The sequence below is a fragment of the Ambystoma mexicanum genome, chromosome 4q (assembly GCF_040938575.1).
Source record: "Ambystoma mexicanum isolate Mex_15411 chromosome 4q, UKY_AmexF1_1, whole genome shotgun sequence".
NCBI lineage: Eukaryota > Metazoa > Chordata > Amphibia > Caudata > Ambystomatidae > Ambystoma > Ambystoma mexicanum.
In genome coordinates, this window is record NC_090928.1 from 950,603,576 (window position 1) to 950,620,680 (window position 17,105).

The following is a 17,105-nucleotide window of genomic DNA, read 5'->3' on the forward strand; positions in this document are numbered from 1 at the left end:
ATGAGCCATTCGAGATGTGTAAGGCCACTTACTTGTGATTAAAATGGTTTGCAAACCATGCTTAAGCCAAAGCTACTGCATGTCAATTTGCATCAAACCATATTTCTATTTAGAACAGCTTTAACTAACGTATGTTTGCCAACTTTAAGAAAGCTCAGTAAGCCACATACTCGCCCAGAGAGTGCTTCTGAATATAAGTCCTGGCAACACCGACTCATTCTTTTATGCTTCCATTGGCTATTAAATGAGTACCATGTGGTTGGGTCATAAGATCTATTATTCAAGAATCTACAGACCATTTAGTTTCTGGTGTGCAATAAATAATCTTGGTTTTCATTTTAGTTATCTGATGTTCTGCAAGATCAATTTACACAAAAGGATTATTAAGTTTGTAAATGCGTGTCTTCTTTACTACCCCCTGTTCTGGATGAGAAACAAAATGTAAGAAATATGTGCAGATAAAAAGCAATCTTTTATTTACATTTTCCTCTTTTAATACGCATATGTGCAAATGGACAACCCTGTGACTCATGTGAAACGATAACTGAAACTTACATGTAAAAGAATTCTGTATTGGGCTTAATTATATACTGTATATTTTAAATGACTTCAAACATACAAACCTTAATCTATCTATCTATATATATATATATATATATATATATCTGCTTAGATCACATGCTCTGCATAGTCCGACATCTAGTGGTAGTCGCGTAGTATTACAAGATTTGTTTCAAATCTCAAACGGACGTAGACGGGGCATGTTAGTAATACTATCCCTAGTGTGACGTGTACTGTACCCATGGTCCTTGACACGTCGAGGTCCCTCGGTTTATTTTTTTCCACCATCGAAGTCGGTCGCAAATGCAGAGTTCCTCTTCCAGGCTGATGCCTTTAATTAGTTGAAAGTTTACTAGTAGACTCCTCTTTCTTTCCTTATTGTTTGCTTTTGCCGCACGGCCGACAGACTGCTCGATGGCTTTCGACAGACGACCTCATCGTCAACTAATTGACTGATCGACCAGACACAGCCTACTCTGGCCTCTTCGGCCCTTACAGTAGGGAGAGAGAGGGGGAGGTTTTGTTCATACTGACCTCCTTAGCGAATGCATATTCTGCCATCCCCTGTCCCTTTTTCTCGCCAATGTGCCCTTGTAATAAATAATGGACAAAACTCCTTTAAAATTTTGCCCTAGGGAGGCCACCAGGGGGAGCGCAGGCAATGGCTGCCTGATTCGCGTGCTCCTCCCAACAGCCGGGTCGCAAGAGGGATTGAGCCCCCCCCCACCCCCCCGACACCCCCCCTGGCAAGAGAGGAAGCTGGAGTGCGGGGGAACCCCCGGGTCCCCCACCGACCGAAACAGCGGAGTCCGAGGACCCCGGGAGAGCGGAGAACAGGCGCTGTGGACTTGGCAGCGGGAGCGCCGCAGTGGACCCGGGCGGCCGCGAACCCGGAAGATAAAATCACGCCGACACAGGAGTTGGAGACGGGTGGGCTCGTCCTCCTGCACAGCAGCGGGCCGTCCCCCACTGAGGTGGCGCTCGGAGTGGGAATCCGGAGACCCGGCCTAGGGGTGTGGGCCGCCTGCACCCCCGGGCGAAGATGGCGCAGGCCGCGTGTGACACGCGCCCGAACGAAAAAAGAGAGCGCCGGCCCCGATCGGCCTCCGGAGAGGCGTGGGTGCCGGCACAGGCCCCCTGGTAATGGTTTCGGTCTTCCTTGAGCCTTCTGTCAGTTCTTAGATAGCTCTCATCAATGTCCACCCTTTCCTCCAATTTGTTGACGTTCCGCTTTATGTCCTGCAAGGCCTGTGCTAGATCTCCCCTCATTTTTTTCCATTTGTCTTTGGACCATGTCTGTGATGTTGTCGCCAAAGTCATTAAAGTTCTGCTTCAAGAGTGACTGAGTCACTGTTTGGTCTTGATTTTCCTGAGGCTGGGTTGCCCCATTGTCAGCTTTCTCTTGGATCTGTTGCTTCGCTTTGGAGGGGGGATAGGGGGAGTAGGAATCGTTCAGCCACATCTTCTGCAGGTTGCTCTCTTGGGATTTCCTGGCCACCTTTGAGATGACTGGAGGTTCCTTTCCCTTAGTTTTGGAAGTGTTGTTAGTTTCCTCCTTTTCTCGTAACTGGGCCCTTCCCTCGCCAGAGGCCCTCTCTTTAGTGTTGGGCCTCCACCTCTCACCCTTCCCTTCCCTTCGGGCGTTTCCGGTGATAGTTTTATTTTATGCTCCTTTTGATCCATAAGCTGCAGGAGTGGCAAGCGTATTCTTGGTCTGTAGTGGCCTGCTTGTGTTATAAACTACTGATTCTCTTTAAGTTCTACAGTCTCCGGATTTCCTGCAAAGCAAGGCCCACTAACCCTTGACGGGCCCTGCTATTTTGTTTCCACCACCCTCGGGGTACTGTGGGCCAATGTGTGCCTTTCTGTCGTTTAGCTGAGTGCGTGTTGGTAGGGGTCGGTCTCACTGCCGGCCAGCTGGTGTCTTGGAGCCCTGCTGCCCTCTGCTTCCATCCAGTGCTACTCTTGCCTCCTCTGCTGGGTTCCGGGTCGCCGATTCGCTGGGCAACGTCCTGCTTTGCTTTTGACCCTTGAGACTGGGTGTAGGTTGTGAGGCTCCCGTCTTCCTCCTTCCTCACCCTGGTGCAGTGTTTCGTCCCTTGCTTCTCCCCCCTCCTTCGCTTACCTCCAGTCTGTTTCTGTTGTTGTGGGGCAAAGCCTCTGGAGCCGTTAATCGCCTCTGTTACTCCGAGGTGTCGGAAACGCCACCGTCCCTCAGTCTTTCCTCCGCTGCCTCTGGCCTCCCTGGTAAACCGCCGGGTGCATCCACTCATCAGGGGCCCTCTCCACGCTCTTCTCACTGCAGCTTTCCCAGGCTCTTCCTCTGTACAAGTGTCTCCTACGCTGGATTTGCTTTGGTTAGGCGGGAATGTGACTCTTCCTGATGTGCCCACACCTCTTGCTGCAAAAAACCACCTGGGGAGGGTGTTATACTTTATTTTCTAGCTTTAATGGTCCTGGGGTTCGGGAGAGCATAGATTACGGTGCTGTCCACATGGTGGCCATCTTGGAATCCCAATCCAAGAACTCTTTGCCAAATCAGCCCCTTGAGTTTCTGCAACTCATGCTCTTTAATGTTTAAACGTATTTCTGCATTATAGAGCAGTACAGGGTTTACTTTTGCCTTCTAATACTTTTACAGGCAGAAAGCAGAAGCGACCATATCTATTATTTAGCTTTTTCATTTGGGCAATGAACACTTCACATTTCTTTTTGAGTTTTTCAAGAGGTTTACCTATCTGTGAACGATTATATATTGTATATCCAAGCTAGGAATATTGATCAATAGACTCCATCATTGCCCCATTTATCTTCCATTTGAACTTCGTTTTTACCCCCTTTGTTTTGTGCAGGTCATTTATTTTTAAAGAAATATTTTTATTTTATTGTACAAACAAATAAAATGGGCCTCATTACGACCCGGGCGGTAACCATGGCGCTATTTGCGCCATGGTTGCCACCGGTAAACTACCGATTCCGCCATGGTGAATGGTGGAATTACCGCCCCATTCCAAGGTTTGCGGGGGCGGTAATTCCCCATTCATCATGGCCCTTCCCCATTCCCATTCGAGCCCCCATAGGGCTCAATGGGAATGGGGAAAGGGGTAAGTACCGTAACGCAAATTGTGGTACCGTAATTATCTCCAAAGTCCCTTTGCGGTTCCCGTCCTTAACGTCTGGTAAAACCAGCCGTTAAGGGAGGACCCGCAAAGGGACCTCGGAATTGGGCAGTAAGGGATTACCGGTACCAGTGCCCTTACCGGTACCGGTAATCCCTTAGCGCCCGGGTCGTAATGAGGCCCAAAGACAGGTTACACCACGTCATTACAATCATATAGGTGTACACCAATGTAGGTTCTCAGTGTGCTAATGCTGCTTCCTTCCAATCCCCCTTCTCCTCGTCAAAATTAACCTGTTAATACATCAGTCAACTTTTTTATTATGTCCATGTGCGCTGCTTCAGTACCTCAGATGCCCACTTTGCAAACCTCCTTCCCATCATATACATTCAGTCAAGCGTCTCCTCATCGATGGCAAACATGGTTTGTGTCAATGCGCTCCAAGCCTCAACCCTATCACTCGGGTCATGCATTCCACTCAGCAGCGCTCTGTACCACACTGCTGTTTCCACTAATGACCAGTGTTTCGGGCCCGCCCACCAAGTCTCAAGTTTGGGGCCGTCACTCGATTTCCATGCCATTGCAATTCTGCGTTTTGCCAGTATGCAAATCATGTCTTTCATTTTTGAAAGATGAGACGTGTTTCCCAGCAAGCAGAACTCTTGTGGCCATTCCTTCATCTGCATACTTCCCCATGCTGCTCTCAGCCGCCTCCCGCTAAAAAATGTGGATCATATCTGCTCCCCCTTGCATACATCTCAGGCAGTTGTGGGGGTACCCCTCCTCTCTACACGGGTCAGTCTGTGCGTAATCATATACGTCCTATGCTTAACATATTGTATTACCCAAATTGACCTTTTACAATTGACCTTTTGCACAATGTACCTTTATATTATTTTATATATGTATTGGGTTGGTTTTGGATTATAAATCATAAAAGGGGATTGGGTGAGGAGTTGCAGGGGGGTTTGGATTGGGTGGGGGATTTGGGGGGTTTACCCCCGCATATATGTCCTAATTGACCTTCTAAATTAGGTCAATTCTCCCGAGGTCATTAGTGAAAATGTCAATTAGTATACAATCGAACATATTGGGGTTAGCTTGAATCTAGCGTTAATCAAGACCTTATTGGTATACCTCAGCACCTGTCTCCACTCTCCGCCCGTGAAGATTCTCCCTACGTCTGTCTACCTGTTCTCTCGCACCTTGAGTTCTACTGCGCCTAGGCTACTCAGGAACAACTCATATAATCTGGAGACCATATGTCCTCCCTCCGAGAGATCATGTACAGGCCCTGATTCACTGAACGTTTTCCAAATGGGTTTTGCCATTATAAAACCACTCTGTGAATTAGGCCCATAGTGTCTAGCGTTGCATTGGTCTCTACTTCCCCTTGTGAGCTCACCCATTTCCTCCCAATTCTTCAGACCATGCCCAGGTACAATAAGAACTAGCCCTCATGTATCCAATATTCGCTATCCATGGTCTGGAAATCCATTATGTTGTCCTCCCGCTATATGTCCCCCACTGTGACTATTCCTTTGCTTTCCCATTGCCCTCTGAATTGTCTCACAACTCCCTGCTGTTCTCTGATGACTCCTATTAAGGTAATATTTGTAGAACAAGGATCTGATACTCCCACGAGCTTCCAGGTCCTTCGCCATGTATCCTTTCCTAGTTTCAGTAATCCAGAGGGTCTCGCTAAATCAGGTTTCTTTATCCTTCAAATAGTATCTCCCTAGCATTGGTTGTTGTAGCATGGTGTCAGTTGAGGCCTCATCTCTCAGCCAGCTCGCTAAAAATTACAGCTGCCCAGCTAGGTAATAGCTTTTGAATGAGTCACTTTTCATCCCACCCTCAGTGTAGTCTCTCTGTGAAGTGCGCAGGGCAATCCTATTTCTCCCTCTCACCCAAAGGAAGCCACGGGCCAGTATGCAATTGCTGGAAGAAAGCTGCAGGTATGTGTGCAGGTCATCATTTTAGATGTGTGTGTTTTTAATTTCAAGTTTGTGTGCCCACCTGTATGAAGCTAAGGCATCCAGACTATGCTGTAGACCGATAGGTGACTGGTCCAGGATGACCAGGTCATCAGCGTAAGCCAGGTATTAAAGGGGAATAGTACCAATACAGGGAAGAAAGGACTTCTGCTTCTTTCACCTCCCTTTCAAGTTCTATGCAGCAAAGTTCTCTCTCCCTATGATAGGTGGCCACGTGCGATATAAATGTCCCCCCAAGGACCGCTTTGCTCGTGTCCCACACTACTCTCTGATCCACCTCTCCTGTGTCATCCTCCCTGAAGTAGTCAATAATTACCTTCTCCATATGGGATCTTAGCGCAACATCTTTAAGCATCAGCTCGTTCAGCCTCCATTGTCTACAATACCCTTCTTGAGACCTGGGCATGTCAATCTGGAAAAGCACCAGGGTGTGATCCCAAAGGTACTCACCACAATCTCTATTCCTGTGAATAGGGGGGGGGCAGAGTTGGTGAGATCAGGACCATATCTATCCTTGAATAACCCCTGTGTGCCGCAGGGAAGTGTGGAGTCTCTCTCTGATTCATTAAAAAAACGCCAGGCTTCTATTAAGTTCAGGTCTCTAAAGAATTTCCCCATGGCTTGCCGAAATGTGTTCATCGCTGTGTGTTGGGGCTAGTGTTTCATCTAATTTGGCTTTTAGGGGAAGTGGCTTTTAGGGTGAGAGAGCATAGTCTGGAGGGGAATCGAAAGTGTGTAAGGGTGTGAGTGGGGAGATGCTATAAGCTCAGCATAGTAAGACGATTTGGTAGAGTTGAAAGCAATAGTGTGGTCATGGAGAGGCTCTTTATAAGTAGTGCTGAGGGGTCTTTTGCGCCAGCAGCGTAGGTGAAGGTGCATGGATGCCTTCAGCTGTGGGATGGCTGGGGTGATTCATTGTTGAGGGTGGAGGCAAGGAGGGTTGATGGGGTGAACAGTGCAGTGATCATCAAAAGTGGCTAGTGTGTCATTGAACTCAGAAAAGGTCAGTTTAGAGAAACGGATGAGTAGATATGAGAGGGATTCGTGGGAAAACCTGACTTGGTTGAAGAATTGGAGCTATGGATACAGGTTTGAACTTCATTTTGGTGCTCGAAGAAGGGTTGCAGTGTGGTTTGAGAGGATACAGAGATGATTAAGTGAATGATCGGGGGGTCTATAGAGAGGGCAGAGGGGCAGAGGGTGGAGAATAGCAGGATATCAAGGGAGATTCCATGGGTGTGAGTTTGTTGAACAGAGCAGGGTTCAAAATTGCCAGGAGCTGGGAGCAATTTAGCTCCTGCTTCTAGCCTAGGGGAGCCTGGTTGGCTTGAAACCAACAGCTACCAGGAGCTACTTTTGATTCCTGGGCAAAGGGTGCCGTACAAACCTAGCTATGTGATATTAATTATGCATGTTTGGGGATGTATATAAAGGACGATAAAGAACACACATAAGGGACAATTAGAGTATATTAGATAAGATGAAACTGAAAAAAATGTAGACTTTGCATCTTGCACAAAGTTAGCTTTGCTGGACAGTCCCCAGATGTAGCTCCTGCCTAACTGGTTATGCTGGATACCCAGGAGCTGCTTTATGCTCCTGGTCAACAAATCCCCCTTTCAATCCCTAAGGAGGGAGTGGAGTCAGGTGTTTGAGGTGTCTTGCTGATGATTGGGAGGTTGAGGTCATCCATTATGACCAGTAGGACATCATTGGAAAGACCCAAGTAGTAGGTCAAGGTCAAAGAAGGAGAGATGAGGGGTGCCAGGCGGATGACAGATGACTAGTTTTATAGAGGTGCTCAAAGGAATAGAAGATAAAATTGGCAGGGGAAAGTGGTTCTGATGCTGTATCCTTGCAACACCATCTTTTAAGAGGGAGAATGGAGGATTGGGAAAGCAGAAAATGAACAGCGGGCTAGGTGGAGACCCTGTGAAAGGGAGAAAGAATATAGTGAGCAAGAGGAGTAGGCTAGGTAGGAGCATCGTGACAAGTGGTGAGCGGGACTGCGATGGGGAGGGTTTGCAGCAATACGGTTTCAGGCAGATGAAGACTTGTTCCAATGGTCAAAATTCAAGTTGTGAGATTCGTTCAAAGGGTATACAAAGTAATGGAGCAAATGCAGAGGTTCTATGATTTTTGGGTGTGAAATACAAACTGTGTTTCCAATCTGGAGTGTGCATCTGTCTATTTAAGGATTTGGAAGTGTGAGGGTGCAGAGGTAAGGATCGGAAACAATGGTGGTATGTTTTTGGGCAGAAAGCAAAATGAGTGGGCACCACGGGAGTATGAGTCTGTTAGTATCCTTAAAGGTCTCTAATGTGATGACTACTCTTTTATAAATCTGGTTCAGTGTGCAGGAGCCGGCTGAAAAAGGTTTGGAGACACCCAAGCCCAAAAACAGTAGAAGCAAAAGATTAGGTGAAATACCCAATCATACAGCCGCTCTCTGAAATGTGATTTTGGAAGTGCTAACTAAGAATAGTCCTCAAGAGGATGTATGCCAACGTTTGAATCGCAGGGAAACATATTGGATTGATAAACTTGGCAGTTTGGTACCGAATGGACTAAATGAGGAGATTAACTTTCACTGTTTCCTCTAACAATCTTCTGTTTTTCTAAATGCATGTCGCAATCTTTTGTTTTGATCAGCACCTAGGTGCAGATGGCACCACTACACACATGACCTGAATGTTGATGGTCACTCGGAATGGATATAACTTCTCACATACATATGTAAATGATTTGGATATAGTGACCCAACTGCTGTGCTTCCTGGAGTCCCATCCAAGACCCAAGGTGCCGTCTTCCAAGACGACACCACTAGCGGCAGTAAGGGACACATATATATTGCATAATATAGCCACGTGTTTTGGTTTTAAGGGTTTGTTTATTGTGTAATTATAACTGTGCAACATCATTTCTTGACCTGTGTTCAATGAACAGCTCTTTCCCTCTTTATTTGCCCTCTTGATATCCCCCTTGATATCCCCCTACACTCCCATTGATTAGCCTGTTTGGTAATTTTTTAGTATTTTAGTATTTTTTCCATGTCCATGAGTTTCGCATTTTTTCCTTTTTTTCAATTTTTGGTGATGACTTTTTCCAGAATATGTCCAGGATATCCCATAATTATTTGCTTTCAAGATTTTCGTGCCGATGGGCGTGCTTGCAGACACGGATCGTGGCTCGCGCTCTTCAGCGAGGAGCCGCGATCACGTGTCACATAAAATCAGGTTGCTCGGCAACGCGCCGATGCAACCAGGACAGTCTGCTTTCGGCAGACACGGAGAGAACAGCTCTGCACCATATCATTCAAGCGGTAAGGCAGCTTCCACGCTTGTCACTACTCGATGCATCAGTATATGCTCTGAAAGGTTCCTTATGCATACTTTCTTGTTTGCAGCCACTGCTCACCGAGCTTGGTGCTGCTTTTTGAAGCTTAGAAAACGCCACCATTCACCTACTTAAGGTAATGGACCATTTTCCCTCCTAAATCAGTAACATGACACCATTACTTACCGTGGTACTGATCTGTTTTCTGCATTTTCTTTATTTTCCATTGTTTCCTGCCTTCTGATTCTGCATACGATACTTCTGGGTATGTGCAATCTTTCACATTTTTTAACCATTTGGGTTATGTCATTTTATTTAATCATTTTATTTAACCATGTGAATGATGACTGTTCATGTTCATGTTTACACACACATGTCATTTTTTGAATATGGGATTGATTATATATGGACCCTATCCATGATATGATATGGACCCTATCCATGATATGGCTGGCACAATTTTATGCATATGTTATGTTATGTTTAAATAGATTAGACTTGCCCTGATGAAGGAATTGTTCTATTCCGAAATGCATTGGCACAATATAAGTCTACAGATAGTGACTTGTGGCAAATCCTTCCTCACTAAGAACAATATTAGTGATTATTCGTGATTTCTTTCTTTAAAAACTTTGGTTTGATGGATAAAACCGACCTTGAAAACTACGACTTTGAATTTTTTCATGAATCAGCTGTAATGGTCACACTAACTGCATTTAGTAAAATTTCAACTAACATAAAACCCAGATTGGGATTTCAGAGAGCGGCTGTATGATTGGGTATTTCACCTAATCTTTTGCTTCTAATATTTTTGGGCAGAAACATTTATCACCTGAAAATGGGTTGGAAAAATGCCCCTCTGTCCTCAAAACTAAGAGGAGTTTCCTTGCCTCTAAGAAAACTAAGGAACGTGTCAGAATGTCCAAATTAATAAAGTCTGTCACGGTCGTGTCTCAAAAAGCCTTCTTCTGTCCCCAACACTATTAACGTATACCAACTTTGCATGGATAACCTCTTCCTAAAGTAAAGTGTTCTTTATAGATCAAACCAACAGAAAAGTTCCCATTCTCTTGGGTAATCCGAACTGGTGACAAGAAAGAAATATTCACAAATATAGTACTCCAAGGTTAGGGTAGTAATCCTTTTTGCTAGATTATTTGTAGTGTTCTTAGTAGATCTAACCAACAGAAAAGATCCCAGTCGCTTGAATATTCACAGGTGGCAAAACTAAAGTAATGTTGAAAACGGTAGGACTCCAAGGTTAGGGTTGTAGTCCTTTCCCCTACAATCCTTCTTATAGGATTATTCTCCTTTTGTAGCCTCTCAGGCCTGTACTTGGTTCACCAAATGTCAAAAGGCAGTTCATAACAATTTATAGGCTTCTCCTATTTATCCCACCAAATTGGCACACTCCTCTTGGCCAAGCGTAGGATTTATTTGAGCAAGGTATTCACTCATTTTGGGTGCTGGTCCCAGACTAGCAGTATTCCGAATGGTTTGGTTTCTTCCTTGCCAAGCAAATGTCCTCTCATGGACTATCTCTCTTTTGGGTGCGAGTCCCAGACTCACAATATAACTGCTTGGTTCACTCACCTGCCAAGCAGTTACCTTTTCTTACACTTCTTATTTGGGTGTGGGTCAGACTCGTAACCTTCACAGTTGCTTGGTTTCCTCTGCTGCCAAGCAACAGTCCGAACGTGGACTATCACTTTTTGAATGCAATTCCATTGACTCTTAATGTTCTGCTTGGCTTTGTTACAGTTTCTCTATTGGGTGCAGGTCCCCGACTCGCAATATTCAGATTGGCTTTTATTTCCGTCTTCCATATGGGTGCGTGTCCCAGGCTCGCACTTCGTTCTCACGGGCTGAGACACTCTTAATCCGGCTTCCGCCTTCCTCAGGTGGGAAGGAATTTCCTCATCTAAGATCGTTCCCAAGATCTAGTGTCGGAGCAACTACTCTGCACATGCTCCCCAGACTTCCAGCACCACTTGGGTAACCTGCATACCTGTTAGTTACCTTCTGGTACAAGGCTGAAACACGTGTATGGGGTTGCTTTTGGTACTCTTGTTCAGAGAGGAATTGCCATAGCATTTCGGTGCTGGACTGCTCATGTGGGCGGGACAAAGAATATATGCAAATGGTTATTTCCCGTCTGTGAAAGGTACAGTGAGCAAAAAGCATGTGCTGCAAACTCTCATCTCAGAACTGGTTATCATGCCATGTTCTTTCTGGAGAGGAGCGCCTGCTACATTTTTTTAAATATCCACTAAGGTGGTTCCTCATGTGATCCTCCCCCGGTGCACCACCCCCAGGAGGACTGTTGTACTGTGGACGCACCAATATGTCCCCATGGGAGAGGTCTCCCCCTAGGGGAGAAGGGATGACATTCTCAGATTGGTCACAGAAGACACAAAGTCGCTTGTGCTCGCTACATTCCAATTTTGTCTGGCTGCTTTCCAAGTATGTACTCAATATGTGGCTTCTGCCTAGGAATCCTAGTACCATTCATGTATCTGCTGCGAATGGGTTGTGTCCTCCAATGTATTCCTCATCTTTGACATGTAATGTCCACAGCTCAGTTGCTTCGGAAATTTTTTCAGCAGAGGGCGCCCTGCATTGATGGCGTCGGGTTGATGTCCTGCGAAGGCCTCAATCGAGGGCGACAGCATTGGATGTTATAAGTAGCATGCACGGCGCCCCTAGCCTAAGTTCTGTTGCTTCCGCAAATGTGTTTGCTTCGTTGAAAACTCAACGCGCTTCGTACCGATTATTTCTTCGTCGTCTACCCTAACCAGCCCGAAGACGGGATTTAAGAAGTGCCAGGTCTGCGACTCCAAAATGTCAATCACGGATCCGCGTTGGATTTGTCTTTGGTGTCTCAGCGAGAGCCACGACACGGATTACTGCTGTTAGGGGGAATTCTCAGAAATGTGCTAATTCCCTCCACCTTAGAGACCCACATAAACTTTGCTGGATTTTGAGAACTTGATTGTTTTAACCTGGAGAGAGTGAGACCCTTTTTCCCGCTCTCTCATGCATTTTAATGTGATTTATTTTCACTGTTTCTCTTTTGGTTGTGAAGTCTGACAAACTCCTTAGGCATCATCTTTTACCTTGGGTCAAACAGCACCTTCAGTGCAGTGGCCCAGGGAAGTCTTTCATATTTCCAAAGGTTTAAATGCCTTGGTTGGATAAACTACTGTTTCCAAGAGCAGTAAAGTGAAATTGACTTTACTTACATTTTGTAACTTTCTAGACCCAGAACACACTATCTTACAATAGGGTGCTGGAGAGGTTACCTAGTATCCCCTTTGTCTAGCTTCTCATATAACATTTTTTAAGTCACCCTTTCCTCACTGAATGGCTGGTGGCAGTGGTTTCGCTTTAACTACCGTGGTGTGCATTTACTGCAGGCTGTGTTCGCAGTTGCAGTAAAGCACCCAAGGGTGCAATTTTTGTCAAAATGGCCCTGGTCGTCTTTTTTTGCCATTTCCTTGTGGAAAGGTCCTTCTTGAGATTTACTCTGCGCAGCAAACCAGGTTTGGTTCCATTGTTCACTTTGCCTTTGGCGGGATTCACGAGTGAAGCCCGCCTCTGGCTCCAGGATGTCTGGGGTAGGCAGTAAGTGAGGGAGGTGCCCGAAACTCCATGTGCTTAGTGTCCTAGGAGACCCAAATGCACTCTGTGGTGATTGGCCGGCTGACTGTCCCGCAAGTAAAGCCACCCTGCTGGGTGACTGACAGCTAGGTTGGAGTTAATGGGAGAGAACTGAATAAAAGGCAAGGCTTTTGGCTTGGAAGGCAGAGTCTACCAATGGACGAAGGAACCGAGGAAGAACTTCAAGAGGACACCTGCTGCAACTCCTGGACCGTTGGTTTGCCCGGTGAAGCCCTGCTGCAGTGCCGAAATGCCAAGTTTGCATCAACAGAGAAGCCCCTACAAGGACGACTTCTCCCCTTGAGTTGGTGGGACCAATCAACTCCAAAGTAAGTCACCTGGACATCCATCTTGGAGCTGGTTGAATTTCCACAGAGAGCTGGAAACCGTATAGCCAGGGACAGGAACACCAGATTGTGTGTGTTGCTTTTAAGCTGGCCAAGAGCTCCATGAAGATCCTCCGGACGCAGGACTGACCAAGCCTGAGTGCGGGACCCCATAAGCAAGGAAAGTCCATCTCGACAGCCAGGAACCGCAGTGTTGCTATTTGCGGTAGACGCGAGGAGCTGAAACACTGAACAGCCACCGTCCCCACGACTGAGGCCCTGGAACAGGTAGACCTGCAGAGCTGCACAGGAACAGGGGTCATCTGCTGCATCTTTTCTTCATTTTAAAGGTACTGTACATAGTCTGAGAGAACTTACCACTTGCTGTAGAGTTGCTTGCATCTTCTACATCTCACAAGTCTAATCAGCTTGTGGCCCTACATTTGATTCTTCTTTTCTTCAAAGATTTCTAAAACATTGTGCAAAGACTTTTCCATTTACCTACCAGAGGTGCTTCATCCTATATAAGACTTTTGCCCATTGACTTTGGATTAGCCTATTGTACTGAATGACTCTCTCTGGGGGGGATCCAAAGGTGTATTTGCCTGCTTAAGAATATTTGTGATCTCTTGTATGTTCTAAATAATCTTTTCCTTTTGACTTATTGCCATATGATTCTAAATGCAACAGTACCCTTGCAATTGAATTCACCTGAGAGAGATATTAAGAGTGTGAAGTGTATTTGAGTGTTACTATTATATTGCTCCCTTTTGAAGAAGTCTTATTCTAACTGACTGATGAATAGATTAATAATTGTTTATTCAAGAAACCTTGAGTGTAAGAGTTTATTTGAATACTTGTAACTGTGAATCTCTGTGTAACTCCACTACAGCTCACATTGACCCCTCTTGAGATAAGCCTGGCTGCTCAACACGCTACCAAAACTGTGTAGTACAAGCTTATACCAAAGGTTGGGTTTCCTATACCTGTAGTCAGAGTTGTTTGTAGTGTTCCCAGAGGTTACTGCATGCAAACTTTGCCTAAGAACTGCTTGAAGTGTCAGTCGTTGACTGCCAAGGCCTTGGGGGAATGTAAATGGAAACTAAAGGTAGGGAAGGTATCCAAGCCCTGTAAATCCCGGCCTGCTGGACTTTCGACCAACGAGTCATGAAGTGACTCTCCTCATCGTAAGAAGTCTAAGCGGTCTTGATAGAGGAGTGGTTCCCGCCACACGTCGTCCTTGTCGAGGCGGTCCAGGAAACGGCACCATCGGTCACCTTCCTTGTCCTCTTCGTCGGACGCCTCCTCAAGATAGATCGTATGCCCATCCAAGTCATCGACCCAAGCGGAGTGGGATGCTTTTGGGTGACGATGATAAAAATGTTTGATAAACATGGCACTGTTCCGCCCCCGCCTTCTGACGAAGCCGGCAAGGAACGTTCTCGGCTGGATACTCGCACGCCTTCGTTCTCTGGTTAAACAGCGTGATAAACACCAGGAGCCTTTGCTGCCCAGTTCGAACAAGGCCTCGAAAGATCACCCAAGAAGTGCCAGGTCAAGGTCTTTTCTCCGGTAAAACCGGCAAAACCTTCGACACCCTCGAAGCCATTGAAGGCATCGGCGCCATGCCCGTCGGGTGTGTCTGTCGGATCTTCGACCCCGGTCGGTCGTCGACGCCATTGTCGACGTCAGCGCCAATTTTGCCAGTGAAGTTCCCTGTGCAAGTGGCCCCTCTGAGGAAGGCTACTGCTAAGTCTTTGAGGCCTGTGGCTGTTAAGAGGTTCACTCCTCTCCCAAGAAAGGATTTTTTTATGTCCCTCACCGACTTTTATGAGGAGGGGGAACAATCTGAGGATGAGGTTGGCCCTTTTGGTCTCCAGTATTGGACCGCTAATGCTCCTGAGTGCCTCATTTCAGAGGAGAGTCGGATGGAGGATCTTTGTCAATCCTTGCACAATGCCAGTGGTATTGACACTTCCCCTGAGCTGGAGTTCGGCAAGCCGGACACAGGGGAGCATGCCAACTCCTCATATTGATGTCTCATGTCTAGAGTTGTGGAGTATCTGGGCTGGTCCATGCCTCCTGTGCACTTTGAGCAAGATGACCATACGGATATTTTGGTTCAGTGTCCGTCTACCGACCCCGTTTTGCCATTTCATATGGCCCTGCAGAAAAGGGTGGCTGCTAATTGGGACGCCCCGGAGGCTACTCTGGCGGTGAACAAGTCTGACGAAGAAATACCCCCCATCCAGTAGCGACCCCCGGCTACTTGTCCACTCAACCCACTCCGGAGAGTTTGGTGGTCCAGGAAGCTACAGCTACCTCGAAGCAGGCAGCGTACCCTACAATGCCTCCCGATAGGGACGATAAGCGTATGTATGGATGGGCACGCAAGGTGTTTTCTGCTGGGAGTATGGCGTTAAAATCGGCCAACTCTACTTGTGCCTTGGCAAAATATCTGCACACTCTATGGAGTTGCATTTCGTTAGCGGCTGAGCATTTTCCTGAAGGGGAAGAAAGGGATGGTTTTCTGGCTATTGTTCAGGGTGGCATGGATGTCATTTGTGAATACCTTCAGTCTGGGTTGGATAGTGTGAGCAAGTCCATGGCTACGAGCACCGTGATGCGCAGGTTTGCGTGGTTGCGGAAGTCGGGTTTTGCACCTGATGTGCAGGCTCGTCTTCTCAACATGCCCTTTGACGGGTCTCATCTGTTTGGCAGCAAGGCTGACGAGAGCCTTGAGAAGTTGCAGACCTCGAAGGCAACTGCCAAGTCGTTTGGTGCTGCTGTTAGGCAACCTCAGCCTTTTCGTCCTAGGGGACAATAGTGGAGTGGTGAATCCTTTCGTTTCTACTCACTTGGACGGGTGAGAGGAATGGCCAGTGGAAGGGGCCAACATAAGTTTCCTCGTGGTGGACGAGGTAGGGGTGCCAAAGGCGCTGAAGCTGCAGCCTCTTTTCCATCAGGCACTGCAGCAGGTGCTTCAAAACCGCTCTGAGGCCTTGAGTCACGTTTCACCAGTAGGGGGCAGGTTGTCTCAACATCTAGAAGAGTGGCGAGCCATTACTTTGGATGCGTGGCCCCTGGAAATAATTGCCCACGGCTATTGTCTATCTTTTCTTCGATGGCCTCACGACAATCCACCAGGGAATCACTCTTTGAAGATTCTGGATCCACTCCTTGTGCAGGAAATATTGACTCTGCTGGAGAAAGGCGCTATAGAACCATTGCCTGTGGCGGAGAGGAACAAGGGTTGGTATTCCTCATGTTTTTTTATTCCCAAAAAGGACAGAGGACTGAGACACATCTTGGATTTACGGTGCTTGAACATATTCCTCAGGAAAAACAAGTTCAAGATGGTCACTCTTTCTCAGATCCTTCAGGCCCTCCAGCTTCTGGATTGGTTGGTGTCATTGGACATGCACAATGCTTATTTTCATGTGCCGATCCATCTCCAGCACAGGAAATACCTACGGTTTGCAGTTGGTGGCTCGCACTATCAGTTTTGGGTCCTGCCATTCAGGTTGACCTCTGCCACAAGGGTCTTCACCAAGCTCATGCTGGTGGTGGCAGGGTATCTCAGGATAGGGGGATTCACATCTACCCCTACCTGCATGATTGACTGATCAGGGCGTGTTCTCCCGAACAGGCCTTGGATCATCTCAGCATCACCTGCCAGTCCCTTCACAAACTGGGCTTCTCCCTCGATTTCAAGAAGTCAGATATGACACCTACCCAACAGCTCCAGTACATCAGAGCTGTGTTGGACACTTCCTTGGATAGTTCTCGCCACCCAAGGTGAGAGCGCAACACATTCTCCAGATGATCCCCAAATTTCAACATGCCCAGAGTCTTCCGACTTTCAAATTCTTAAGGTTGCTCGGCCTCATGGTGTCCTGCATTTTTCTGGTGCCAGAGTCCCGACTGAGAATGAGATCCCATCAATGAGCTCTCAGGACGCAATGGTCTCAGTTCTTAGGCAAGATGTTGGATCTCATTCAGATTCCGGACCGGGTCTCACAGGATCTTCTGTGGTGGGCCTGTGAAGGAAATCTCATGAAAGCAGAACCTTTTTGGCAACCGTGGCTGGAGGTAACCGTAGTGAT

The 17,105-nt window shown here is 46.9% G+C and overlaps 1 protein-coding gene across 1 annotated transcript in view; it reads left to right on the forward strand.

Annotated features, from left to right (window-relative positions):
• The window catches only part of UTP25 (UTP25 small subunit processome component), a 379,991-nt gene that overhangs the window by 186,168 nt on the left and 176,718 nt on the right, over positions 1 to 17,105 (forward strand). The gene's annotated exons all lie outside the window — the stretch shown is intronic.